This window comes from Oryzias latipes, chromosome 23, assembly GCF_053564925.1.
Source record: "Oryzias latipes strain Hd-rR chromosome 23, Olatipes_Hd-rR_3.1".
Lineage (NCBI taxonomy): Eukaryota > Metazoa > Chordata > Actinopteri > Beloniformes > Adrianichthyidae > Oryzias > Oryzias latipes.
Window position 1 is genome coordinate 2,744,099 of NC_136259.1, and position 25,975 is coordinate 2,770,073.

Genomic DNA, 25,975 nt, shown 5'->3' on the forward strand with positions numbered 1-25,975 from the left:
TGGCTTCTCCCTACCCCTATGGCTTCTCCCTACCCCTATGACTTCTCCGTACCCCTATGACTTCTCCCTTCCCCTATGACTTCTCCGTACCCCTATGACTTCTCCCTACCCCTATGACTTCTCCGTACCCCTATGGCTTCTCCCTTCCCCTATGACTTCTCCGTACCCCTATGACTTCTCCGTACCCCTATGGCTTCTCCCTACCCCTATGGCTTCTCCCTACCCCTATGACTTCTCCGTACCCCTATGACTTCTCCGTACCCCTATGGCTTCTCGCTACCCCTACATTTAGCCCTCCAAACGGAGAGTTATAGGCTATGTCTGAATTCCCACCCTAACCCCTATAGTGCACTATGTATTGGGTTTGCCATTTAGTACAGCTGTCTGAATCTACAGTTCCAAAATCCAGTGCCCTCGAAATTACCCAGAAGTCTCTGCGATAAACCAGTGTGCATCGATGCTCACTAGATCGGCAAATATAGACCACAATGCATTGCATCAAAACATTTTTTACTAAATAAAAATGTATTTAAATGTATTCTTTTGATAAACCATCAACGTTTTTATCTTCAGAAGACAGTGGACTCATAACCAATAGTCGCAAAACACTCATATCAATTAGAATTTAACGTCTTGAAATCGCTTAAAAAAAAGAAAGTAGTGAGTGTGGTGTCTGAATAGCTTTTAAAATCCAGGACACTTCATCGTCTCACACTATATAGTTTTTTAGTGGTTAGGGGTTAGGGTGGGAGTTCGGACACAACAATAGGAAAACAGTGTCTTCTAATTAGGGAGTCACTCCCACTTGATGATGTCATCACAGTCGCCGGTCATTCACATTAGCGAGTAGCTGCCAGCGCTCGGAAAATGAAAAAAACACCAGTTTTTGCACTGCGCCAGGGTGGCCGTGGTGTAGTGGGAGGGCAGTCGACCTGAGATCGGAAGATTGCAGGTTCAATTCCCGCCTTGCCTGCTCATGTGCTGAAGTGTCCTTGAGCAAGACACTGAATCCCACCTTGCCTAGTGGAAGGTCGGCGCCATTGTTCGAAGAATTCGGATTCTGTCTCACACTACTTGCTTTTATTCAAAGTTTAAAGAGCTGTCAGACTTAAAAGAAGCCAACTCTAGTCAAATATTAAAATCTAGCCTCCCCTTACAATCTTCTGTGAGAAGGTTTCTGGAGCTGACACAATCAGAGCAAGAACAGAGAACAGAGGACGGGTTGAAAGGAGGGTTGACCTGTCCGCCAGCAGCGCTGTCATCTCCAAAGACAAACAGCGGTTAACGCTGTTAAAACGGCCGCTGAAAATAGACTCTCATATGAGAATCACAGCTGCTCTAAAATAGATGGAATCGTCTTTGTGCTCATGGAAAGCTGACAGGATGGAGCCGTGGCAGAACAGGGCCCGAGGAGAAATTTTCTCACACCTCAAAGAGATCCATTGATCAAATCCGGGTTTTATTTTTGGCCAATTCAGATTTTTCTGAGTCATTCTGTGCTAGATTGTGATCGTTAAAGAATCTATTTTTAACACGGATTCACAGTTGTAGGAGCACAAACAGTTATTCTGAGTTTAGCTGATGTGCACCAAGTTAGGGCTACATGATCTGAGGAAATCTCAAAGTATGTGATAGTGGTATTCAATACGGTGATATAGCAAAAAAAAAAAAAAAACTAATACATCATTTACCTTAAAAAATACTCGATGTGACCCTCGTCTACATAGAAAGCAGGTATCTACCATAAAAGGGATTGGTCAATGACATGAAGGGATCCGTCCAATTGACCAAACGTGTAAAGGGCTCAATTTAATTCTTCAAGCTGCCATAAGATAGTTTTAGCATCTGTATTAACGCAACCGTTTGCCAGTTTACGCTGTCTTTTGAGATGCGTGTATTGCACAGGCTGACTTTGCGATAACGATACATTTGCGATTTATTGAGATGGCCTAAACACTATGCAACTGTAATTGACCAACAAAAAGAAACTTTTCATTGTAAATTGTTCATTTAAATGACTTTTGGGCCTTTATCAAATGGTCTCTAAAAAGAAATGTCCTCAACCAACATGAATTCATTATCAAATGGGAATATTCATTTATTTTTGTTGCAGGTTCAAATACCCATATGGAAAAAATGTCAACAAAGGAACCAGCTGGTCAACAGGCCTTTCATGTAGGATTTTAAACTACAGATTAAACCTAGTTACATTTTCCCAAATCCTTACCCTTTAACCCTTGTGCTATCTTAGATGACCCCCCCCCCCCCCTTCCATTGACGTGTTCTCCCTACCATGACAAAGGTGGATAAAGGTGGAAAGATTTCATGTAATCCATGGACACCAGTGAAGATCACAAATCATTGAAGAAAAAAGGTTCAGAGCACTGTCTAGTGGGTCTAGATGACCCAACTCCCAATGCTAAAGTGCCTAGGATAACACAAGGGTTAACACGGTTGATGTCGCCGTGACACCTAAAGAGCACATGGTCTTCGACATACTGTAAATCTTTGACGATTTACTCGATCACGAGAGAAAGCCCATCTGACGCAAAAAAAAGCGGCTTTGCACCAATATGTAACAAATTACTAACGTAAAATGTCTTTGCAACAGAATCAGCTGATTTACATTCATTGCACTTCACTACTGGGAAAGGTCAAACATAAGCACAAAGCTGCTTTTCCTCATTTTACAATCAGTTGGAATTATGTTAAACGGTTGAAGAGTTCCAGTGGTAAAAAGAATGAAAACTCTGGAGCTAAAACTCTGGTTTTAAAGGGTTAATGACGGCCCCTAATGTGAATATAGGAGGCTGGATTATAATAATACATGATGTTTTGTTGTGAAAAGATAAGTAAGCACATCTCTAGGCAATATGAAAGTATGTATCATGAAAAGAACTGATAATTAAAACCTGGACTAATGCGTCAGACAGAGAAAAGAGACTCCACATTAGCTATTGGGTGTTGGTGGTTTCTAAAAGCCTGGATCAATATCAGCTATAGGAAAGCCTGAATTAGCTGACCTCTACTGCAAAAAAGCCAATTTCAGATAGAGAGGTGCTGAATCAATATTTTTATTTAGCAGTAATTGTTAAAAGCCCTGCTGTGTTTCATGATTACAAAAAGACGATAAAAAAACTACTGAAAATTCTATAGAATAAATATGCTTTAGATGTTCTGTAACAAGTCAAAATTCTTGCTTTTTTCAGAACTTTTAATGAAGTTTTATGTTATCTCTAACACTCGCAGTAATATACCTACACTGATTGAAAATAACGTACAATAGAAAAAGTGACAGATGGACCTTTAAGGCCTCAAGATGGAATCGGACCCCACAAAGGGGCTCAACAAAAAGCATTTTTCATCTACGAGTGTCTGAGAATGATAGCTCCGGTTGACTTACTGATGACACAGTGATGCTGCCTTCAAAGCAAGTGTACATTACAGGCAAAGACCATTGTGGTTCTTACACAACACACGCCAACACAAAGCCTCCAAAGAACACAGAGTATCTATCTCAACTCCATAACAGAGCTAAATAGCTGTAGAAACTGTAGATCAAATATTTTAGGATGCAAAAAGGTTAAGAGTTTTACATAAGTGAAAAACTGTTAGCCACCATCAGCCTCCAGGCAGCCATTTCCGCTGCCAAGTACAGTCACAAGTATGTGTTTGTGTGGCTGGAAGAACATGCACAAACAGAGCATCAGTGCTGCTGCCCAGTGCAGTGGGCGCTTTCCACTGAAAGACCCTTTGTTTTGTTTGAGAGAAAACCAAACAAGAAACTTCAGCATGACTGACCCAGAGGGGTGAGCTGAAATAACCCGGTATGTGCACCATTGGAGAGTTTACAAAGGCCTGCAATGTTGGTGTTACCAGGAAAAAAACAAATGAGAAGCGACAGAAACATGTCTTTAGATGATGATGAACCAAAGTCTAAGTGGAAAAGGAGGGAAAAGAATGAAATAAAAGTGATCAAAGAATCTCAAGACTGTACTGCTAAAAGCTGGAAAAATTGGAAAGTAACTAAAATTGCATAGACCATAGAGTGTGTACAGCTGAGCTTCAGTCAGGTTACACTGAACAATGACTTACACAACACCATCAGAACTCTGGGGGAGAGCATGATGTCATCCACATACATGATTTAAAAACAGTAGACACATTCATCCACACTAAAACACAGGAAAAGGTCTAAAATAAAGTAGACTGTTAAAAACTAATTCAGCAAATAGTCTGGGTGACCTGAAACCACTGTCCAAGTCATTAAAGTCAAATGAATCACTGAAATTCAGGATAACAACCTAAGTCTAAACATTCAAACATCAATTCGCTGTCTCCACTTCCTGTCTGCTATGCTAAAACTAACCCTGTAGCACCTGAGCTCAAGCTCCAACATTTTGGTTCTTTCCACTACAGTAACTAGGTTACCCGTTTTACCAAATATCTCCTGCGTTAAAGGGTTAGATATAAAAATCAATCATTGCATTTTGGCAAACTGGAATCCCTGTACACGACCAGTACATATTTTGTTATCATGACCACAATTACAATTCATTACAACTGGAAAACACAATTTCAAAACGAAATCCTACTTTTACCAAATCTGTGCTAGTATTTGAAATAACACTATAAAATTTTAATGCTCAGTGGTTTTTTGCAGGAAAGTTAGCTTTTGTTAGCTGGAGACACGATAAACAGCTCAACAAAAAGAAAACTTAATAGAATAGAATAGAATAGAATGGATAAACTTTATTTATCCCACAAAGGGGAAATTCTTTTGTCTTAATGACTATCCTTTGCTTGCTTTTCATTCCAGTTAGCCTTTAAAGTCAATTGCAGTCACTTGTAATCAATGGTTACCATGTTTAGTAAGTTCTAGTTGTTGTTAAGCACATCTGAAGCAGCTGGAATATAAAAGGCAAACGTTGCTCTCCAGAAGATGATGGAGCAGGTCTGACATGACCTCATACTCATCGAGACACCAAGCAGAGTGCAACATTAGATGAGGCGAGACAGCTTGAGGGTGACGTGCTGGTCTGCGCTTACCCATTAATGTTTACCTCAACCTTTAGCGAGAGAGTTTTCTTCTCAGACGGAACACTGGCAGACAGTGAAGTTGCTGCCTTTTCTCTGAACTGGGGAGTGTGATGAAGATAACCCCAGGATACCTTCCTGTGGAGGCCTTTCTGGCAGAACACACTGTGAGCAGGGCCTGGGGTAGACCCCGAACAGGAGGCCTTTTGTGTCCCATCTGGCACCGGTGGCATCCAGACTGAGGGGTGTTTGGGCTACAGCTACCTTACTAACCCTGCCGTGGCAGCAGCCACATTTGGGAAAAACAGTAATAATAACTCATGCAATACACAATGCTTTGTAATTTTAGAACACTTGCAAGAAAACAAGGTTTTATAGAAGGAATCAACGTCCAGAAATTCATAATTTCACAATAAAAACAACAGACACAAATTCAAAGTGTTAGCATGAAATCCAAAGATGACAAAAGATATCAAGAGGGAAAGATAGAAATCAGGAGAACAAATGGAAGAGACTGGGAAAATGCACATCAACAATAAAGAAGGAAGATGATGAAGACGATGACGCACAAAACACAAACAAATGCACCATATGGTTCTGCTGCCGCATGACAAAACCCAGCAAAACATGGAGGGAACTCAGCTGACAAACACACACGTGGCTGGCAGAACGCCCACACACTGTCATCCGGTTGCATCAACAGGAAAGGTATGGTTAAAAAACAAAATACACAACATGACTGTGTGTGTGTGTGGGGGGGGGGGTTTGCTTGGTTGAGCGCGAGGCGTTTGAGGTCAAGGCAATGGCACAGAGTTTTATTTTCCATTTGCAGAAGACAAGTCACGTGCAGGATAGCTGATCCTCTTATGATACCTTCCCATCGGCTATAATCACTCTGCAAAGCGACACGCACACCGAAGGAGGCGGAGCCTCTGGCAGGCCACAGATATCTGGAACAGCCTCTTGGCTTTGTCATACCTGTGTGCTTTAAATGTCTTTTGTAGGATGAAAGTAAACAAATATCAGACAAACAGAAGTTATAAAAGAAACTGATACTTGTAAAACTGTCAATATGTTGGAACAATTAAAAATAACAGAGACACGTTAAAAGCCATTGAACCTCAAAGAGAGCTGCTGTTGCTCAGCTCTTCAGCTTCACCTCAGCTTTGCACAGGAAGTTTGCACTTCTTAGTTCAATGCTTTGATTTTACGGCCTGCAGGTTTATTGCCGTACATCAGCCTCAGGTCTCATGGCGTTGCAGCTGTTTGTCAAAACAGAACAGCTCTGAAGAGGTGGCAGCGATGGGTCATTGGAGTTTTTACTGTATTTGAGGGGTAAATGAAGATAAATCTGTATGGTTGCTTAATGCTGATGTGAAATTAAGATTGACAAAAAAAGAGCTGTATCTCCTTATTTCTAACAAAGTATTTGATAAACAAGGCGTTTATCAACCTCACAGCTAAACCACATAAAACATTTAATATTCCGCTCAAGTCTAAGCTGCTGTCCTGGCTTGCATCCATGAACAGACTCCGTTTTGTTTGGGCAGTCAAAGTGGTTGTTTATTTGTGGCAGTTTTATTTGGAGTGAAGCATGTCTGTGTGCTGCTGTTTACATGCTGGCGTGTCTGTATAACCAAGTGGGTTTCCCATCATTTACTGTACGGACAGATGCATGAATGAAGTCCACGAATGAGCCAGACGCAGCTTTGAATTCAGTCGCTTTAGTCTGGATTCTGAAGATTGCAGAGTAGAAGCTACAGTCAGTGACATTTTTTTCAATTATATTACCCCAAAAGTCTCTTTCATGTTTTCATTTACTTCTCAACCTACATAGTTTAACCCTTGTGCTATCTTAGATGACCCCCCCCCCCCCCCCCCTTCCATTGAGGTGTTCTCCCTACCATGACAAAGGTGGATAAAGGTGGAAAGATTTCATGTAATCCATGGACACCAGTGGAGATCACAAATCATTGAAGAAAAAAGGTTCAGATCACTGTCTAGTGGGTCTAGATGACCCCACTCCCAATGTTAAAGTGCCTGGGATAGCACAAGGGTTATCAGGCAGCAGGCACAGCCACCAAATGCTCTCTTGCGTACAGTTTGTCTGTCTGAACATGCATCAGATTAACGAGAGGTTAGTGAGAAACTTCCGGTTTGAGGAACACGTGCGTACACAGCTGGACGAACAAAACATCCAAGAATGTGTTTTCATGCCTGCATGTTTGGTTGTTGATCAACTGCTGCTGAAGAGCTGAAGATTGAGAAGCTTAAATGAGAACCCACACACCCAACATGTGTTCCCGCTGATTGAATACTATCCAAATGATGTTGAACTGAACAGAAAAGACAGTTTTACTTCGTTTTTTTCTGATCTGTGGTTTGGATGTGAAGAAAATGATACAAAACAAGTCTGCCTGTCTGGAGGATTCATCTACCAACACCAAGAGCTTTCAGATCATCTTTAACAAGAGAATCAACACACTTTCAGTTCCTCCCACCATCTATTTTCTCCATTCTTACACTCTTTAGTTTCTAACTGTGGTTTCTTGTGCTTTGGCTTCACATCAGTCTTTGTCTCCAACTCGTGTCTTTAAGGCCAGAGGCATTGGTGAACAGGTGTTCTTGGGCTGACAGACATTGATCCCATCATCCACCTGTGCCAAACAAGGTTGGTCAACACATGCTGAGGCAGAGTGATACCAATAAACCGCCACGTCAGACTCTGACAAACTCAAAGACAATTTGTGCAATTCTGGTGCTGTGATGCACAAATTGAGCAGCTTCATGTCATTTTGAAAACTATGCAGACTGTTTCAGGTCTAAAAATTGTACGGCTTTGTTTTTCAATGGACACTTCCCTGATTCCTATCAAGGTAATAGATGACTTGTAATATTTGAGTAGCACAACAAACGTAGGGAAGAACCTGCTCAAATTGGTGGTTAAAAAACGGTTTTAAGGCATGTCTGCAGCTAATCTGACAGGGTGGATAAAGAGAAATGAGGCGCTCACAGAAGCTAACGTGGTGCGAACCCCGCAAAAACACAAAAAGGAAACACTTCAATCGCGTTTCATAAAGAAGTAATTAGACGTGGCTGTAAGGCTGGACGGTTTTCCCCGTGGGACCAGTTAGTGTCTGAAGTCCAATTTTCGATGCAGCTTCCTGTGACCTTTCAATGCCCTGTATTGGCACAGATTGTAGATGGCGCCTGTGTGGGAGGCCATGATTCTCCCACCATCAGCTCAGCTCGGGTAATTAGAGGTTTCTCTTTTGAGATTAAAAAAACGAAAGTCGGTACAGGAAGGAAAGAAGAAAGTTCCTCAATTGGCCTTAAAAACCACAAAAACTCTGCTAAAAAGGGTGTTTGGTTGCATGTGACCAACGAAAACAAGGCATGACATCAAATTGCAAGCTTCTAAATTGCCCACTCATTCAAGAACCTAATAAACCACAACACAATGGCTTGATATGAAAATGTGTCATTGAGTGAATCATCCTGATTTGTGAGATCACTGACTCAGATCAGAATACAATCAACGTGCCCGCCATTTCCTAGTCTCAATGAAGCTTTCAGTGATTCATGGTCTTAATCAGTCACTGATAGAAATAGAAATGTTTAATTACAGGATTTATTATTAATTCATGGATTTAAATGAGATTATTGTTATAAAAGATTGGCTGAAGTCATCGTCTTTGGTCCACAGAAACAAAGGGAAAGTGTCAGCAGCTACCTTCACTCTCTGTCTCTGAAACCTTCAAATCAAGTCAGAAATCTAGGAATCATCACGGACTCTGACCTGAACTTTAACAGCCATATCAAGTCAGTAACATCAGCGGCATTTTACCATCTGAAAACATTGCCAAAATCAAAAACACAGTGTCAAAGCCAGACCTGGAGATACTTACTCATGCATTGGTCTCCAGTAGGTTAGACTACTGTAACGGCCTGCTCACCGGCCTCCCCAAACGAGCTGTAAAACAGCTTCAGTACATCCAGAATGCTGCTGCTCGAGTCCTGACTAGAACCAGGAAGTACCGTCACATCAGTGCTGTGCTCAGGTCTCTGCACTGGCTTCCTGTAGCTCACAGAATAGACTTTAAAGCAGTTTGCTTCTCTGACTTGTTAGCGCCATATGAACCATCTCGTACTCTGAGGACCTCAGGGACCGGCCTCCTGCGGGTGTCCAGAGTCAGGACCAAACAAGGGGAGTCAGCGTTTCAGTTTTATGCAGCTAAAAGCTGGAACAGTCTCCCTGAGGTTGTGAGACCGGCCTCTACTGTGTTGAGGTTCAAATCCAGACTCAAACCATTCATGTTTGGCCGTGTGTATAGGCCCGTACACACCGGGACGAATATTCCCCAGGCGTTATTCGCCAGCGTTTTTCGCCACGTTTTTTGTGTTCACACCCAGGCGATTTTCGCTGACGATGAGTGGAGGGAACATGCAATTTCATTCCCTGACATTAGATGGCGCTTAATGTAAAACAGAAATACTCCTGTACACAAGGTGGCGCTGCGCAACTTTACGCTTCTTAAAGTCGCTTTTCACTCAGAAGAAGAGAGCAAGTATTTACGCGCTTGTCAGAATCAAACAAAGAAAACATGAATATTTCAAGCATCAGTAGCTCCAATTGGTGCTTGGTTCGGGGATATTTTAGAATGTCCGTCATTATTGCTTCGCGGCTGTGTAGACGCTACTTGGCGTCTATCTTCTTCGCTGGTATGTGTGCTCAGCAAGGCAGTTTTGTGTTTGAGCGCCCCCAAGTTGTGTTTTACTGTAACTTCAGAAGCTCCAGACACGTGAGCAAAAGCGCCGTTCTCATTGGTCGAGTAGATTTCGACGCGACGCGTCGAAAGAAAAAAACGAACCCGAGGCGTTTTTTTTTTTTTTGACGCTTTAACGCCTGGCGTTTTTTCGCGTCGGTGTGCACACTCTCGTTGGTGCCCTTTGTTTAGTCACGAGGCGTTAAACGTCGGCGAAAATCGCCGGCGAAATTCGTCCCGGTGTGAACAGGCCTTATAACTGAAGGGTCCTTTTCCACACATATTTTCATTTTTTTCTATTTCCTTTCTTTTAAAGTAACTTTTATAATGATCATTTGTGTTTTTAATCTTTGCACTGTTATGTATTGTGATTTTAATGCATTTTCCTGTTTTGTGAAGCACTTTGAATTACTTTGTGTACGAATTGTGCTATACAAATAAACTTGCCTTGCCTAAAAGTAAGAGGTAGTGGAACTAAAGTAATTTTTTGTTTTCTACCTTCCTGCTTTTTTTGTTGCACACTCCACAATCAGGGGGATCAGATTTAAGGCTACTGAGGGAATTTAGATTGTTGTTAAAATATTAGCATGCCGCTAGCCAAGTTTCTATAAGGTTGCAATGTCAGAGTAACACTCCTGTATGTTTATTTATTGTAAATAAGCATCTTTAGCTTATTTGCTTTGTACAAACTTTCAACTGCCGCATCTTATTTTTCATGTGTCTTTCTATGGCTTTATGAGGTTTGTTTTATTTTGTGTAGTTTTACGCGCCTCCTTCAGATGGCACTGTAGCCAAATCTAAAAAAGAGGAGTCAGGAAAATAAAAAGCGGTGAGTACTTAATAGAGAAAAGGAGAGAAAAAGTAAAATAATTCATCTCTGGTAGTGCAAAACCAATGAGGTAGCTTCGTTTTATGTTGGTATTTTTCAACAAATACAAATGCTATATGTCGGGATTTGTCTTATTTGAGAATATTAAATTATTTGTATGTGTTTTTCATTTTTTTCCATGGTGTGTCTGTTGAACTTTAATAAAATCAATAATGTGAGGACACCACTTGTGTCTAGATATGCTTTATGGGAATTATAAAACAGCATACATTTGTTTTGTTTTTTAATAAAATGTCAAAAGAACTAAAGCAAAAATGTAACATGCCCATTTATTTCAATGGCAGAAAGCTACAAAATGTAATCTAAACCTAATTTATCTACTACTGCCAGTTATTCTACTGTGTAGAACACATTTACTACAAATGCAAATGTTTTTGGGTTATTTTTACCGGTGAAATTCTGTAAAATTGTTATTTTTGTTATTGCAGTCCCAAAACCTTTTCAGATTAATCTAAATAAATTAACTCGTCTCAATCAGGGAACAAAATGTACAAATGTTTGGATCTGGTATTTCACTTACAAAATACACCAAAAATTAAAACCAGAGATCCTTTGTGTTCCATCAGATCTAACTAACTAAACAAGCAACTTAGTATCATAACAGCCAAAAGAATCTTTATGTGAAGTCCTGATCTTAATCAGTTCTCCTCTGCATCTAAAAATCTAAGGGTTAAATGTGCAACTTATGAAAGCAGTCAAGCAGAGTTACAGTTAGGTCATAATCTTTGGGTTTTTTAAAAATGATTTCTTAAGTTCCAATAACAAGTACAGTGGGGCAGAAAAGCATTTGTCCATCACTGATTCTACAAGTCCCCCTTAAAATATGAGAGGTATGTAATAAACATAGTAAACATAGATACACGTCAACATCACTGCTCTTGAGAAGATCTGCGAGGAAGAATGGGCCAAAATACAGCTACATGGCAAACCTGCTGCACACCATCAGGAAACCTCTGACATCTGTCATGTGGCAATTTGTTATTGACCAAATACTTAATATCTGCACCATTATACAAATAAATTCTTTAAAATCAAACAATGTGTTTTCCTGGATTATATTTTTACTACCTCAAAGTTGAGTTGTTTATGAAAAGTATTTCAGATTAAACTCATAATTTTCAGTCGACTGATACTTTTCGGTGCCACAAAACCTGGTAAAAGGATTCACGAAATAATTCTTCTAACAACACAGCAAACACGATGACCTAACTGTGAATTCTTACTCCACAATGGTTTGTTCCTGCAGAAAAAAATGGTCAGTCCTTATCGTTTGCTTCAAATCTAAAACCTATTTAGGAGAAAGCAGCAGATGGTGAAAGCTCTGTTGTACAAGATGTACGGAACAACTGAACAACAGCTGAGCGCTCTTGGCAGCAACATTAGAGCGTTTATTTGAGACATTTGTATCAATGCAATTAATAGTCAATGTAACAAATGTAAACTTTTGAATTTTCTTTTTATATTTATTTGAAACAACATTAATGAACACAATTGCTGTTAGGACAATGAAATGAAAAGCTAGGTTCACGTGTTTTCAGACACTAGCTGACATATAGTGAAAGTATCTAGCACTGCAGTTTTTTCAAGATAACCCCTCAAATGCACAACATAAAAAACACGATTTGTGGTTGACTGAGATCCATGTCAAGAAGACCATCACTATAAAACTGACTTTCAACAGCTCATAAATCACAGACTTGCATTTAGGTAAATATTTAAATACTTCTCCACAATACCATCCATCCATTTTCTAATCCCTGTTGAGGTCACAAGGTTAATACAGCCTATTCCAGCTAACGTTGATCTAAATTCAATTTAGAAATTTTTCAAAATTTCATTTAGATCAACGCAGCTCCCTCTGTATTTATATGGCCTAATATTTACAACAATAGTCGTCTGAATGGGCTTCTCACCGGTAACCGTGTTATAAACATGAATCATAAAGAACATAAAGCCATAGAATTCAATAAGTAATGGCTAAACTAAACTAAACAGACTAAACTAAACTGGACATCCCTCCCCTTAGCCCCTCCTTCGCGGTAAGGAAAAAGTCCCCCCCCCCCAAAAAGAAGAAACCTCAGGGGTGCCCAAATACAGGAGGGATCCTCCCCCAGGGTGGACAGGCAAGGTACCAGAACTCTTAGAGAAGCATTAACTTATGTAACTCTACAACTACATATTAAAATAGTCCAGCAGATGGGCTTCATCCAGATGGGTGGGGGGACGGCTGGGGGCGCGAGACGAGCCAGAGACAGGATCCACAGCCAAGTTTTGGAGCAGGAGCAGAGACGAGGTTTTGTTCTGTTTTTAATATTGACTCCAATGACTTGCAACATGTGTAAGTTTCTAAATACAGCATGTACTTTACAGAAATGAAAGCAGAAAGCCATCAACTGTGGAGTCATCTTTGTGTCCTATGACCAATTCTTCCCAAAGATTCACACACGCCACGTCTGTACAGGCGTCATAGCTCATGGTGGACTGTCACACGCTACTGTTACCGAGGTCAAGTACAGACATGTAGTCAAGCACTTGGGATACTTGATGTAAAGGCATTAGACATTCATATTAATGAGACAAACTGTGGGACACAGTCATGGACCAAAACTTATTTAGTACAGAGACGTTTCACTGTTTAGTCACCGGCCCTTTGTCCCATAATTTTTAAACAGGTTCAGAAAATGGATGGATTGATGGATAGATGTTTAGTCAATATGGTAAATGCCGTATACTTGTATAGCACTTTTCTACCTTTCTCTAAGGCCCAAAGTGCTTTTCCAGTCACAGTCCCATTCACCTATTCACACACACAGTCACACGCTGCCAAAGACTGGCACCAACCTTACACTAGAGGTAAGGTGGAGTTCAGTGTCTTGCCCAAGGACACTTCGACACATGGGCGGGGGGCAGGGCGGGAACAGAATCTGCAATCTTCCAATCCGATCAGCCCTACTGCTGCACCACGGTTGCATTATATGAACAAATATGACTAAAATAAAATAAAAACAGGAGCTTTTCTTGTTGCCCCCAGATGAGTAGTTCTTACCCCTTCTTTAAACCTCTCTCTAATCCACCGTACTGCTGTGCGATTATTAAAGGGTTTTAACTGAGTTTGTGTCTCCAGAAAGCAGATGTATCTGGGGTCAACACAAGAGAGAACAAAAGCCGGGATCCAACCTGGATCTGCTCATGTTATCACTGTAACGACTACACTGAAAAATAACTCAAAAACAACCATTATTGCCAGTCCTGCTGCTATTTTGTTGCTACAATGCTTCACTCAACGCGTGTTGTTTTCATGTGAGGACATCACAGAAGGCAGGCACTTTAATACAAGATCCAGAAAGATCATTGTTCGAGTTCCTGCATCCGTGAATGCCAGAACAAACACCTTACTGCTACTGGAACAGGAACCAGTTTGAAAGAGTAAAGAGGATTGGGTGCCAAAAGTCTGTAGTGATGCCCAAAAACCTGTAACCTGTTTGGGAGCTATCTGACTGAATACAACGATTGTAATATTGTTTGGGATCCAAAAACCAGATCCAAAAGTGTCTTGGTCTGCTTGCAAGTGAACTCTGATACGGTTCACCCATTGAATGAAAGCACACTGACTATGCAGCTACCATTCGGCCATATTTCTTTTTGGAATGGTTTGGGCTAAATTGGATAGTACTAATCTGAAACCTCCAGAATCACTTTGATTATAGAAATTCTCACTAATTAAGCTTGACCCTGGTCTGTATCTTAATAAAAGCAAATCACAAACAAGATCAAAATGTTGGTAATAATTTTTTCTGGTTGGTTCTCTTCGTAATATTTTCCATTTTGTACATTGTTTGAAAGATACAAGCCAAAACAAACCTTTTTGGATTATTTTTAGAGAATTCTGTAGAATTATGTCAATTCCAGGTCTGATACAAACTGCATAGCTCATTTTTCCTGAAAAAAAGTCCATCTACCAAAAGCGCTTTATAATAACCTCTGTGACCTTATCGCAGTGCAGTCTACCACCTTTTTATTTTTTGCCAGAAAGCAGGATGCCTCCAGTCCTTTAAGTCAGCTAACAGACTGCTCTTCTGAGAGACTTCCTCCTTGATCTTTGAAAATGATATTTCATCAAATCCATGAATCGTTTTTTTCTTTTTGAAGAAATATTTGGTCTTTTTCAGCCAAATAAAACAGCTTTTGTGTAAATATTGATAACTTTTTAGAGCATAGTTTAGCTTTTGTCCAGCTTAAATCCCTATTTACAGTTTTTATAACAAATATCTCATCTATCCAACTGAATAGAAACACAATAGAGAAAAGGATCATGGGAGACTGTGTGAGAGGCTGGCCGTTTTGTATATCAGTGATGAATATTTCAGCATTTTCCCTGTCAAGTGACACCACTTGAGTTCGCTGCGTGCACTCGCTGCAGACACTGAAGAGGCCCGACGAATGAAAAAGGCGAACATTTTATTTTTAATGTGTGACCTCTGAGCGCGTTTGTCTACTTGTGTGTAATCGGTGTCTGCTGCCGCTTTAACAATGTCAGCTCCTAATCTCTAGATTACAAGACTCTCTCCCCCCAATCCTCCCAGCGCAAACAAACACACTGAACCAAAGACCAGGCGGCCAATGGGACGACAGCAGCAGAGAAATGGCTAACTAAATACATGAGATTGTAGGATGTATTGAGGTGGGAAAAAAAGATAATTTTAGTGTAAATGTTCTTCAGAATATAAGTATATCAGACTGTGACTCGGCTCTCGGTTCTCCTTAGGAGTGACCAGGTTAGACAGGATAAGGAACGAGTACATCAGAGGGACGGCTCATGTTGCCTGTGTTAGCGACAAAGTCAGAGAAGCCAGACTGAGATGGTTTGGACATGTTCAGAGGAGGGATAGTGGATATATTGGTAGAAGGATGTTGGAGATGGAGCTGCCTGGCCGGAGGGCAAGAGGACGACCAAAGAGGAGATATATGGATGTCTTAACAGAGGACATGAAGTTGGCTAACGTTAGGGTAGAAGATGTTCATGATAGAGTGAGGTGGAAAAGGATGATTCGCTGTGGCGACCCCTGATGGGAAAAGCCGAAAGAGAAAGAAGAAGACTGTGACTCGGCTCATTTGCCGTCCTTGAGAGAACAGACAAACAAACCCCACAAAGTTTTTATTTGAACATTCAGTAAAATTTCGTGGAGAGGAGCAGCAGAATCTTACGGAGTGCACAGGTGTCTCACATGAGTGTCTCACATGAGTGTCTCACAGGTGTGTCTCACAGGCGCGTCTCACAGGTGTGTCTCATAGGTGCGTCTCACAGGTGCGTCTCACAGGTGTGTCTCACAGGTGTGTCTCACAGGTGTGTCTCACAGGCGCGTCTCACAGGTGTGTCTCACAGTCACGTCTCACAGGTGTGTCTCACAGGCGCGTCTCACAGGTGTGTCTCACAGGTGTGTCACACAGGCGCGTCTCACAGGTGTGTCTCACAGGTGTGTCTCACAGTCACGTCTCACAGGTGTGTCTCACAGGCGCGTCTCACAGGTGTGTCTCACAGTCACGTCTCACAGGTGTGTCTCACAGGTGTGTCTCACAGGTGTCTCACATGAGTGTCTCACAGGTGTCTCACATATGTGTCTCACAGGTGTGTCTCACAAACGTGTCTCACAGGTGTGTCTCACAGGTGTGTCTCACAGGTGTGTCTCACAGGTGTGTCTTACAGGTGTGTCTCACAGTCACGTCTCACAGGTGTGTCTCACATGAGTGTCTCACATGAGTGTCTCACATGAGTGTCTCACAAACGTGTCTCACAGGTGTGTCTCACATGAGTATCTCACAGGTGTGTCTCACAGGTGTGTCTCACAGGTGTGTCTCACAGGTGTGTCTTACAGTTTCCCTGAGGTTTGTTAAAAACAGAACATTCGATTGTCCTACTCGTAAAGCTAATTTCAGTTGTGTGCACTTGTAACATATGGGCGATGCTGTCAACGGTGCCCCTTAAAACACACTAGTTGTTAGTAAGATTTGAGCACTGGGTCCATCCTGACTGCACGCAAATACCACACGCATGGGGCATGCACGTGGGCATGCACGTGATGCATATTCCATATGCCGCCTGTAGGATACCTACACAAACGGCGCTCTGGTTGTCTAATTTCTTAATGCCTAACAGACATTAAGAAACCAAAGGGGCCTGAAAGGAGCACGCAACTCTCGGCCTCCTTAGGCAGTCAGCAGGATTTGAAACAATGAAAATTCTGTTCAACACGCCTGCGTCTCACCTTTTTACTTCTCCTTGTGTGTTATATAAGCGTTGACTACCACTTGTCACCTGTAGCATGTCCATAGGAAAAAATGCAGGACGTTTCTGCTTTACATGCTCACAGAGTGGTCTACATCGATGATTCCTGTTGTTCGCCCATTTTTCACCCGCAAACAGCCCGTTTCCACCCGTAAGGGCAGCTGTGATTAAAGCTTTGAGCCGTTTTGTGTCTGAATACAATCCTAATTGAAAGAATGGGAATGTTTGCGACTGGAAGAACCTTCTAGACCTTTTTACAACAGTGTTAATGTTGCTGTAAAATATTCCTAACTGGTAAGTAGAAAATGCGTTGGGCTTTACAATGTTCTCTAATGTTCATTTGGCTCAAACTTTGTTTTTAGAGGAAAAGAGCGTGCAGCTTACACCTAAAGAGAGAACACAGCCACAATGTGGAAAATGTCATAAATTCCTTGGTTCGTGTTATGATCAGCTGATTCCAGTGTTCAGAAGTTAAGTAAGGCCACTCCCTCTGCTCGAGCCTGTCCATCAGAACGAGAGCGATGGTCCTACTTCCAATTCAAAGTGATGCGTATGAGCGACTAGATCAAGTCTGACTGCAAAACATTAGGAGGTGAGAATCATTTCCACAAGATCATCCATGCAGATCCACTTCAGAAAGAGAAACAGAAATAGTAGAAGCAGCTGTTTAATAAACAAAACAACAGCAGCAGACTAACAGAATCGGGTTCTTCTGTTCTTTAGAGCCACGAAGATGAAGTTTGTGAGCGTTACTGAGAAAGACAGACAATGAATTCACATTCCCCACATGATTCGCATAACTTTCTCAGCGGCGTGTGCGTGAAAGCGTGTGCTTGTTTTCATATGGCTCAGAACGGGTCTCAATGTATATTTGCTCAGCATCCGGCACACACTCACACTGGAGCCCTAGAATTAGACCCATCCACCAAAATACCCAGTAATTATGACGTCCCGTTCTTAATGCCCACCCTGCAGCAGAACTCCAGCAGGAGAACACGGAATAGCTAGCTTGTTTCATCTTCCTATTTTTATTGTTTGTGAAAAACAAACAAAAAAACAAAGGTTATCCTAATGAAAGACAAATATATGTTTCCAGCAGAAATTCCAAGTTGGCCACAAAAAGTCTGTAAAAATGAATCTACATCATCTTCACATCTTTAAAGTTTAAAGCTTTAGGGGGTGGAGCCAACCTTTCCTCCGACCTTCATTTGGAAATGAAGGTTGCTGCAATGTGCTTCACACTTTTAAGGTGCAGGAAATGCGGCGTGATGAATTTGGACAGAGATTTAGGAAAGGAAAGCTAACCGGTTCTGTTCCAATCTAGGTCTGTGACATCACTGAACCTTTCAGGTGCTAAAAACCGGACTAAATAATTCCATGTTAGCTTAGGAGTCTTCAGATAAACTGAGATATTTCGAAATGTTTCGTTTTGGTAGAGACTATGGCTACGTTCACACCGCAGGCTGAAATGATCCAATTCTGATTTTTTCCCTGTATGCGACCTGTATCTGATCTTTTCATGACAGTCTGAACGACACAGATCCCATCTTTTCAAATGTGACCCAGGCCACTTGGGTATGTGGTCCTGAATCCGACACATATCCGATCCAGGACACATGAATCCGACCCGTACGTCATCTATACGCTACAAACGTCATGATTCTGCGTTGAAGTAGGCGGAACCAGAAGATGAACAACAACCATGGTGGACAATGCTGCTGAGACCAGTCAGTGGAAGGGAAGCGAGGTCACCCATTGGATTCATATTTGGGGTGACAGCTCTATTCAGGCCAAACTCCAGGGCTCTTATCGCAACCGGCGGTTTTTGAAAAGATTTCCATCTAAATGGCCGAGCGTGGTGACAGAAGATCCTGGCTCCTCACATCAGTATCCCACCACAGTATCTCACCCACACGTTTCTCTGTACCGACTTGGCTAACACTGCTCCACAAAACGCCATGGCCAAAAACCTTGCTATCCTCCTTTTTGATTTTCTTCTTAAAATGAGAAGATTGTAATTGTGCTGGCTCCTTTGTGAAAATTACATTTAATAATGCAAAAACAGCTCCGCTGTTGACAACACTGTTGTTAACGTTAGCTACTTCTGAAGCAAGTAGCAAATGTGAACGGCCTTGCAAAAAAAATCGAATTTTTTCAAAAAATCGGAATTGAGCATTAAGTCCTGCAGTGTGAACGTAGCCAAAGTCATAGAATTCAATAGGTAATAGCTAAACTAAACTGACATCCCTGTCCTCAGACCCTCTTTCTTGGTAAGAAAAAATTCCTAAAATAAAAACGATTTTGGAAAAAAAAAACAAAAAAGAAGAAACCTCAGGGGTGTCCACATGAAGGAGGGATCCTCCCCCAGGACGGACAGGCAATGGACCAGAACTCTTAGAGAAGAATTGACTTATCTAACTCGACAACTACATATTTGAAGTCCAGCAGACGAGCTTCATCCAGATGACTTAGGGGACGGCTGAGGGAGCAGGAGCAGAGACGAGCCACAGGTGAGGACCACAGAGAGCGTTTACGTGAGATGCCCTTCCTCACCTGTATTTATGAGGCACAGAGAGGTTCCGGCAGGCAGGAAGGGTCCTGTAGTCCCGCAGCCAGCAAACCGAGCCATCCAGCCACCACAATATGTCCAATAGAAGGATTACAATGACAACTTCTGATTATTTTATCTAAACTGCACTCAAAAGCTACTTTATTGAATGTACCTGTATGATATAAAACAATTCAATACTGCAGCTATATAATAAATGTTTGTTTCACTAAACTTTAAAGACCCACTACAATGATAATGGATTCTTTTGGTGTTTCCAATATATTCTTGTGGCATTTTTCTGATGTACCTCAAAATGTCATTTCTGAGTATTTCTTCATTTAAATGGTGAATCAGGAGCAGACGAAAAAATGCCTTTTGAAAAAGATCGCATTAGTTTTATTGAAAAATACGCTTGGCAGGCCTCAAGCTCGCTGCTCTGCTCCGTTCTGATCATCCACCTGCAGACAAATGGATCCATGAACGTCTTTGTTTTCCTGGTCTGAGCTGGAATCTGGATCAGAACTGGATCACTGATGTTGGGGGTGTGAGGGGCTGTAAGCTAGCGGGACAGGACATAAACAGAAAGCTCTAAGTAATAGGGAGAAGGGGGGGGCCAACGGTCCGGTCCACAACTCAGAGGCAAAGTTCTGATGAACTGCTGCCACTCTGCAGAAACTATCTCAGACACCGTGATTTTGTTTAAAAGCAACATAATCCGAATTAAAAGACCACTGAGAAGCTTTGGAAACGGGTCACACAATGATCACTGTGGGACTTTAGGTTAGAGAGGAGCTGCCTTCTGGATACGGAGAAAAACTAGGAGGAGCTGCATTTCCAGAATAAATGCAGGCTTGAATGCTTTGCTGCTGAATGAAAATGAAACTAAAGGGGAATAACTGCCCGAAATAAAAGTTCAATAAAGAAATGATCAGAGTTATCCTTCAATCCAAGTTGGATTGAAGGATTTATAGCATCAACCAATAAGCTAAAAACATGAGCAACTTGTAAACAGCATCCTTCACGGCACAGACGTCTTTCTGGACCTGCAACACTACATCCCATAAGCCCAAATGATCTCATCTTGCCTTTTACTTTACATCCAGAACATTTCAACACAAGCTAGTTGCCCCACAGTCCAAACCACAGAGGTGATCCACTGCCCCCGCTGTCCCGCCAGGTCGCCCCCGGCCAACCTCAGGTACTCGCTTCCCTTTTTCTGAACCACATCGCCAAACTTTTCTCCACAAGACGAATACTCGACTCCTCTGAGCCAAAACCGGACAGAAGTGGGTTTGTCAGCTCTGACGCTCCGTCCACGGCAGAGATCAATGACAGCACTGCTATACCAGGACGGGTGGGGGGGGGGGGGGGGGCAGGGTAATTACATGGCTCTCTAGGGGTGTACCGCAGCCAACAGCCTAGATCTTAATGTGGGTCAGGTATAGATACACAACGGGGAATCAGAGGCGGTGGAAGGAAATCCAGGTCGAACACGGATGGATGTTTGTTTCACAAAATAACCTGATTTATGGGAAAAAGATGAGAATAAGAAGTGATTTTTGAAGGGATGAGCCTGGGGGGGGGGGGGTTCTCTCCCTGCATGCCGTGTCTGGGTGGCAACAGGGTGATGCATCAGAGCATCAGAACCAGCAGCTTCTGACGGACAGACTCTCCTCTCACTTTCTGCTTCATGACGCCACAGAATGTCTACGAACGTCAACCTGATTTCAAACTGCAAAGTGAAAACAAACGCGCATTTTGATGAGGACCATTTAAACAAAAAGGCTTTGAAAATGGCAACCAAGACACAGAACTTCAACAATAAAGCATGTATTGTTGTTGACAGTGTACTTCCCATAAGCAGAGCTGCTGCATTGTGGGCTGTGATGTACAGAATGGCAGGATTGCAATCAAATGTGACGCATGAAGATTGCATCTGTGCTGATTCCATTCACAGAGATGGACTTAAATTAAATACATTTTTATTTGATGCATGTTTACTGCAAGGTAAACAAACAAACAAACAGCGAGTTTTTTATTATTCAGGATAAAATGTGCGTCAAATAGTTTTTGTTTTGTTTGTTTCCAATCCGTGATGGATGAACCTGAGAGGAGCGTGAACAGCTGGATTCTTTTTTCTTCTCTGCCGCCGTTTCCTCCGCGTTATCATCCCCGCGCGCGCTCGTGTTTAGTCTTCGTCACTCGCATCCGGACGGGACGCAGCGCTGCGGCGTCCATTATCGGACAGGCTCGGAACAATCCGCCGCGCGAGCATTCAGATAGGGGGGGGGGGGGGGGGTAAATTACCTGAAAACGGTGAATTCCGTCGCTTGGAGGGAACCCTGCGGTGATTCCAGGCCCGAATGTCCTCCTCCGCTTTTATCCGCCCAGAGAGAAGAAGAAGAAGAGGAAGAAGCAGAAGCCTGATGCACAAACACGCAGCTCCGAATGCGCTGGGGTTCTGTTTAAAAGACACAATCCGAGAAAAAAGAAACGGACGTCCGCCGGAAAGAAACGGACAAATTAATGTGAGCGCGCGGGCACCGCCTTTGAGACTGGAACCCCAAAATGCCGTTTGTTCGGCGGCGAAGTCAGTTTAAGGAGGCAGCAGGAGACGGACCTAATCTCACTGGAAGGGTGCAACCCTTCTGAGTGGCTGCTGCCGTTATGATACTGCCACTTCCGGTAAAGTTTCAAAATAAAATCACGCGATCCACACCTTTCCCTGGACATTTCAAAATAACCGTGTTCGGGTGTTTCCGGTAGAGACGTGGACGATGCAAGTACTTTACACAGGAATCGCAATGCACGCACTGTGCACATCTTGTACATATGTTGTAACTTCCATAGCAGTATTTTACTAAATAAAAGGAGAAAAATGTGGTCCACTTCTGTGTTTTTTTTATTGAACACTACAAATGTTGACATTAAATATATATCAGTTACAGCAAAAAAATTAGTTACAATATCAAATGAGAAGATAAAAAAGCAAAACAAAGACACAAATACTAAGGAATTTGCATAACTTGTTGTTTTTAGCAAAAGTGAAAAATTTCCTTTCTTTACTTATTTTTCATGAATTTTAGCAAATTTAAATAGAAACAAATCTTTTGAAATATATTTAAACGTTTTTTATTTTATTTACTTGTATGACTATAAAACCTGCTCAGGATTATGAATACAATAAAAACTGAATTGTACAGACACGTGACAGACATGTATGACACCAAAATTAAAATGCAAGAAGTGGCATTGAAGTACTGATTACATTTTATTCTACTTTTGAATCTTCCATTGTCCATAAAACTAATTAAAGAATGTACATTACATCTTTAGAAAAGTGTGTGTTTTCCCAAATTTCTCTTCACACAATGCTTCTTCAGTTTACTGTGATTTTCTGCCTTTCACTTTCACAGTATAAAGTGCATTTAAAACAGAATATCAATTTATTTTGTATTTTTACTTAACTTTTGTGTTGAAAAAAAGGCTTAAATGATCCAATTCTTTATTAATTGTTACAGAGGAAATACTGAGTTTGAAAATCAACAAACATCCTTAAAACGTAGGACTCTTCACATTTTGTGTTGTTGTTGTTAGGTGGCGCGCCCTGCTGGACAAATGCTACAGCTGCCATCCCATCATGCACATCCAACGTAGACTCTTCAGAATCGGAATCCGCTGTATTTGTCTAGTATTAGGGGCACATAGGCATTCGGCTTTGGTGACGTATACTCTCATCTATAAGGACAAGGCAAACAAACACAAAGCATAAATATGTGTAAAAAGAAAAAAGGAACCGTTCAACGTTTACGCTGGTTTTGAAGTTGTCATGTTTGTGGTTTCATACTCTGTGACTGGTCAAGAGTTGGTCAAAGTGACAGCTTGGGGGATGAATCTGTCTTTGTGCCAGGTGCTTTTGGCCTACAGAGCTCTGAAACGCCATCCGGAGGGGGGGGTCTAAGCAGATTGTGTCCGGAGTGTGTGAGGTCTGTGGCGAATTCACCAGACCAGCCCGCTTCCTAACCCTGGACCAATACAGGTCCTGGGTGGAGGGAAGGTTGCAGATCTGATGGTTTTTTTGCAGCCTCATGTCTGGTTGCATATCCAAACCAGACTGTGGTGGATGTGGACTGGATAAATGCAGTGTAAAAGATGGTCAGCACCACCTGAGGCAGGTTGAACTTCTTAAGTTGACACAGGAAGTGCAAAACCTCTGCTGGGCCGTGTTCTGGAGGGAGTCTATGTGGAAGGTCCCCTCCCATGAGACAGTTGACACAGGAAGTGCAAAACCTCTGCTGGGCCGTGTTCTGGAGGGAGTCTATGTGGAAGGTCCCCTCCCATGAGACAGTGGACCCTAGGAACCTGTGTGAGACTATTGAGGGGACTTTCCCATTTGAGATTTGTAGTGAAAGACTTTTTTTTTCCTGAAGTCCACTATTATCTCCATAGTTTTACTTTAGCTCCTTGTGGCTCTGGCTGCACACGGCGAGGACTAGTCTCCACTTCTCCTCATCGCTGACTTTGGTTTGGCGCTGCTGACTTTTTTGTTAAAGGTTTTAAAATTCTTCGATATCTTTGTGTGTGCAAGCAGGTTGTAATGGGCGGAGGACGGTTTCAGCTGTGACTGAAAAGAGTCATCTCTGTGCTGAGAGCAGCCATGTTGTTGGTGTAGAGACTCTGATGCAGAGATAGGAGGCAGCAGAGATGAAGATGTGGATGTTCTCTTTGGCCGAGCCCAGGAGGGATCAGGAATGAATCCATCAGAGGAACAGATCATGGTAGATGCTCTGGAGATATAAGCAGGGAAGCAGATGGAGATGGTTTGTACACATTGAGAGAAGAAATAGTGATGATGTTGGTAAAAAGGATGATGAGGTTGGAGCCACCAGGGAAGAGGAGCTTTGTGGATGCAGAGGAGGACATGAGTGTGGTTGGTGTGAGTGAGGAGGATGAAGAGGAGACGATTAGATGGAGGCAGATTATTCCCTGTGGAGAATCCACAAGGGAACAGTCAAAAGACAAAAAGGATGAGTATTTTTTGATACTGCTGGTCAGTTGCTTGACTTGGACCTGATTGCATGTGTTGTCATGCAACTTTTGGTTGGTTTTCCACACAACCAGGTAGGCCTGCACAATATACCGCAAATTTATCGTTATCGCAGTATCCAGCTCTGCTACACGTATATCGCAAAAGACGGCGAAAATCACAATAAATCGTGAACCTTAAATGTGTTTACATGCTTGAAGCATTTAACGAATCAACTAAATCCCTTCATGCATTTGACCAATCGGATGGAATCCTTCACATTGTTGACCAATCGGATGGAATCCTTCACGTTGTTGACCAATCGGATGGAATCCTTCACGTTGTTGACCAATCGGAGGGAATCCTTCACGTTGTTGACCAATCGGATGGAATCCTTCACGTTGTTGACTAATCGGATGGAATCCTTCACGTTGTTGACCAATCGGATGGAGCCCCAATAAGTTAGATGTTCGAGGAGGTTCATTTAGAGTACAATTTTTAAACTGTTGCAATAAAATGGGAATGATGTGCTTGGTTGTTTTGCTCTTTGTTTATATATCTCAAATTATATCGTTATCGCAATATTAGTCTTTAATATCGCGAGTTTCCTTCATATCAGGCAGCCCTACAACCAGGTTACACAATTGTATTAGATTGATCCTAATACCATTGCCAAACCGGAGGCCAAATTCCATATAACTGAACGTGTCAGAGACAGGACTTCTTAGGTCGTTCTGTTATCAGACACAGTTGTGTTTTTTTACATACCTGACAAGTTTTCACGGACGCCTTCCGTCTTCGTCAGAGTCGTCATCAGGTGGTGGTGATGTGACGTATATAAAAACAAATGGTTTGTGACTGAGGCGGAGTCACCTGTCAATCTTTGACAGGTGACTCTGCCCCCTCATCCCGGTTCATGGAAGTGTGGGCTCGCTTTCGGATCTCCACCGCCTCCATCATCCATCTGTGGTGTCTGTTGTCTTCAGTGTGGAGGACTTTGGCCTTTTCCCAGTCCATGATGTGGTTTTCTTGCTTGCAGTGGTCTGTTATGGCTGATTTTATGTTTTTTTGAGATGCCTGTTGTCGTCTGGGTCTTGTTAGTATTTTGTCTGTTTCCTTTTCACATTCTTTTTGATGTTCTGTTTTTCTTGTGCCATAGGTGCGTCCTGTTTTCCGATATATGTTTTGTTGCAGGTGTGACATGGTATTTCATAAATGACACAACCGTGTCTGATAACAGTAGAACCAAGAAGTCAGTCAATAATACAGACACTATGGACTGTATTGCACTAGTTTCAGAGACATGTCTCAAAGTGGACAAGCCAAGAAAACTTAGTCCAATAGAACTTTTTCCTAAGCCTATCTTGAACTTAGGTACTACAGTTTTTCATCTACAGGTCTGCAGTCAATAATCCAGGACAAA

The 25,975-nt window shown here is 42.0% G+C and overlaps 1 protein-coding gene across 1 annotated transcript in view; it reads right to left on the bottom strand.

The window, feature by feature from the left end:
• cdk17 (cyclin dependent kinase 17) overlaps positions 1-22,180 on the bottom strand; it is a 52,673-nt gene extending 30,493 nt beyond the window's left edge. The window contains exon 1 of the mRNA XM_023952141.2: positions 21,834-22,180. The gene's annotated coding sequence lies outside the window, so the exon portion shown is untranslated. The remainder of the gene's footprint in view (positions 1-21,833) is intronic.
• Between the last annotated feature and the right edge of the window lie 3,795 nt (positions 22,181-25,975).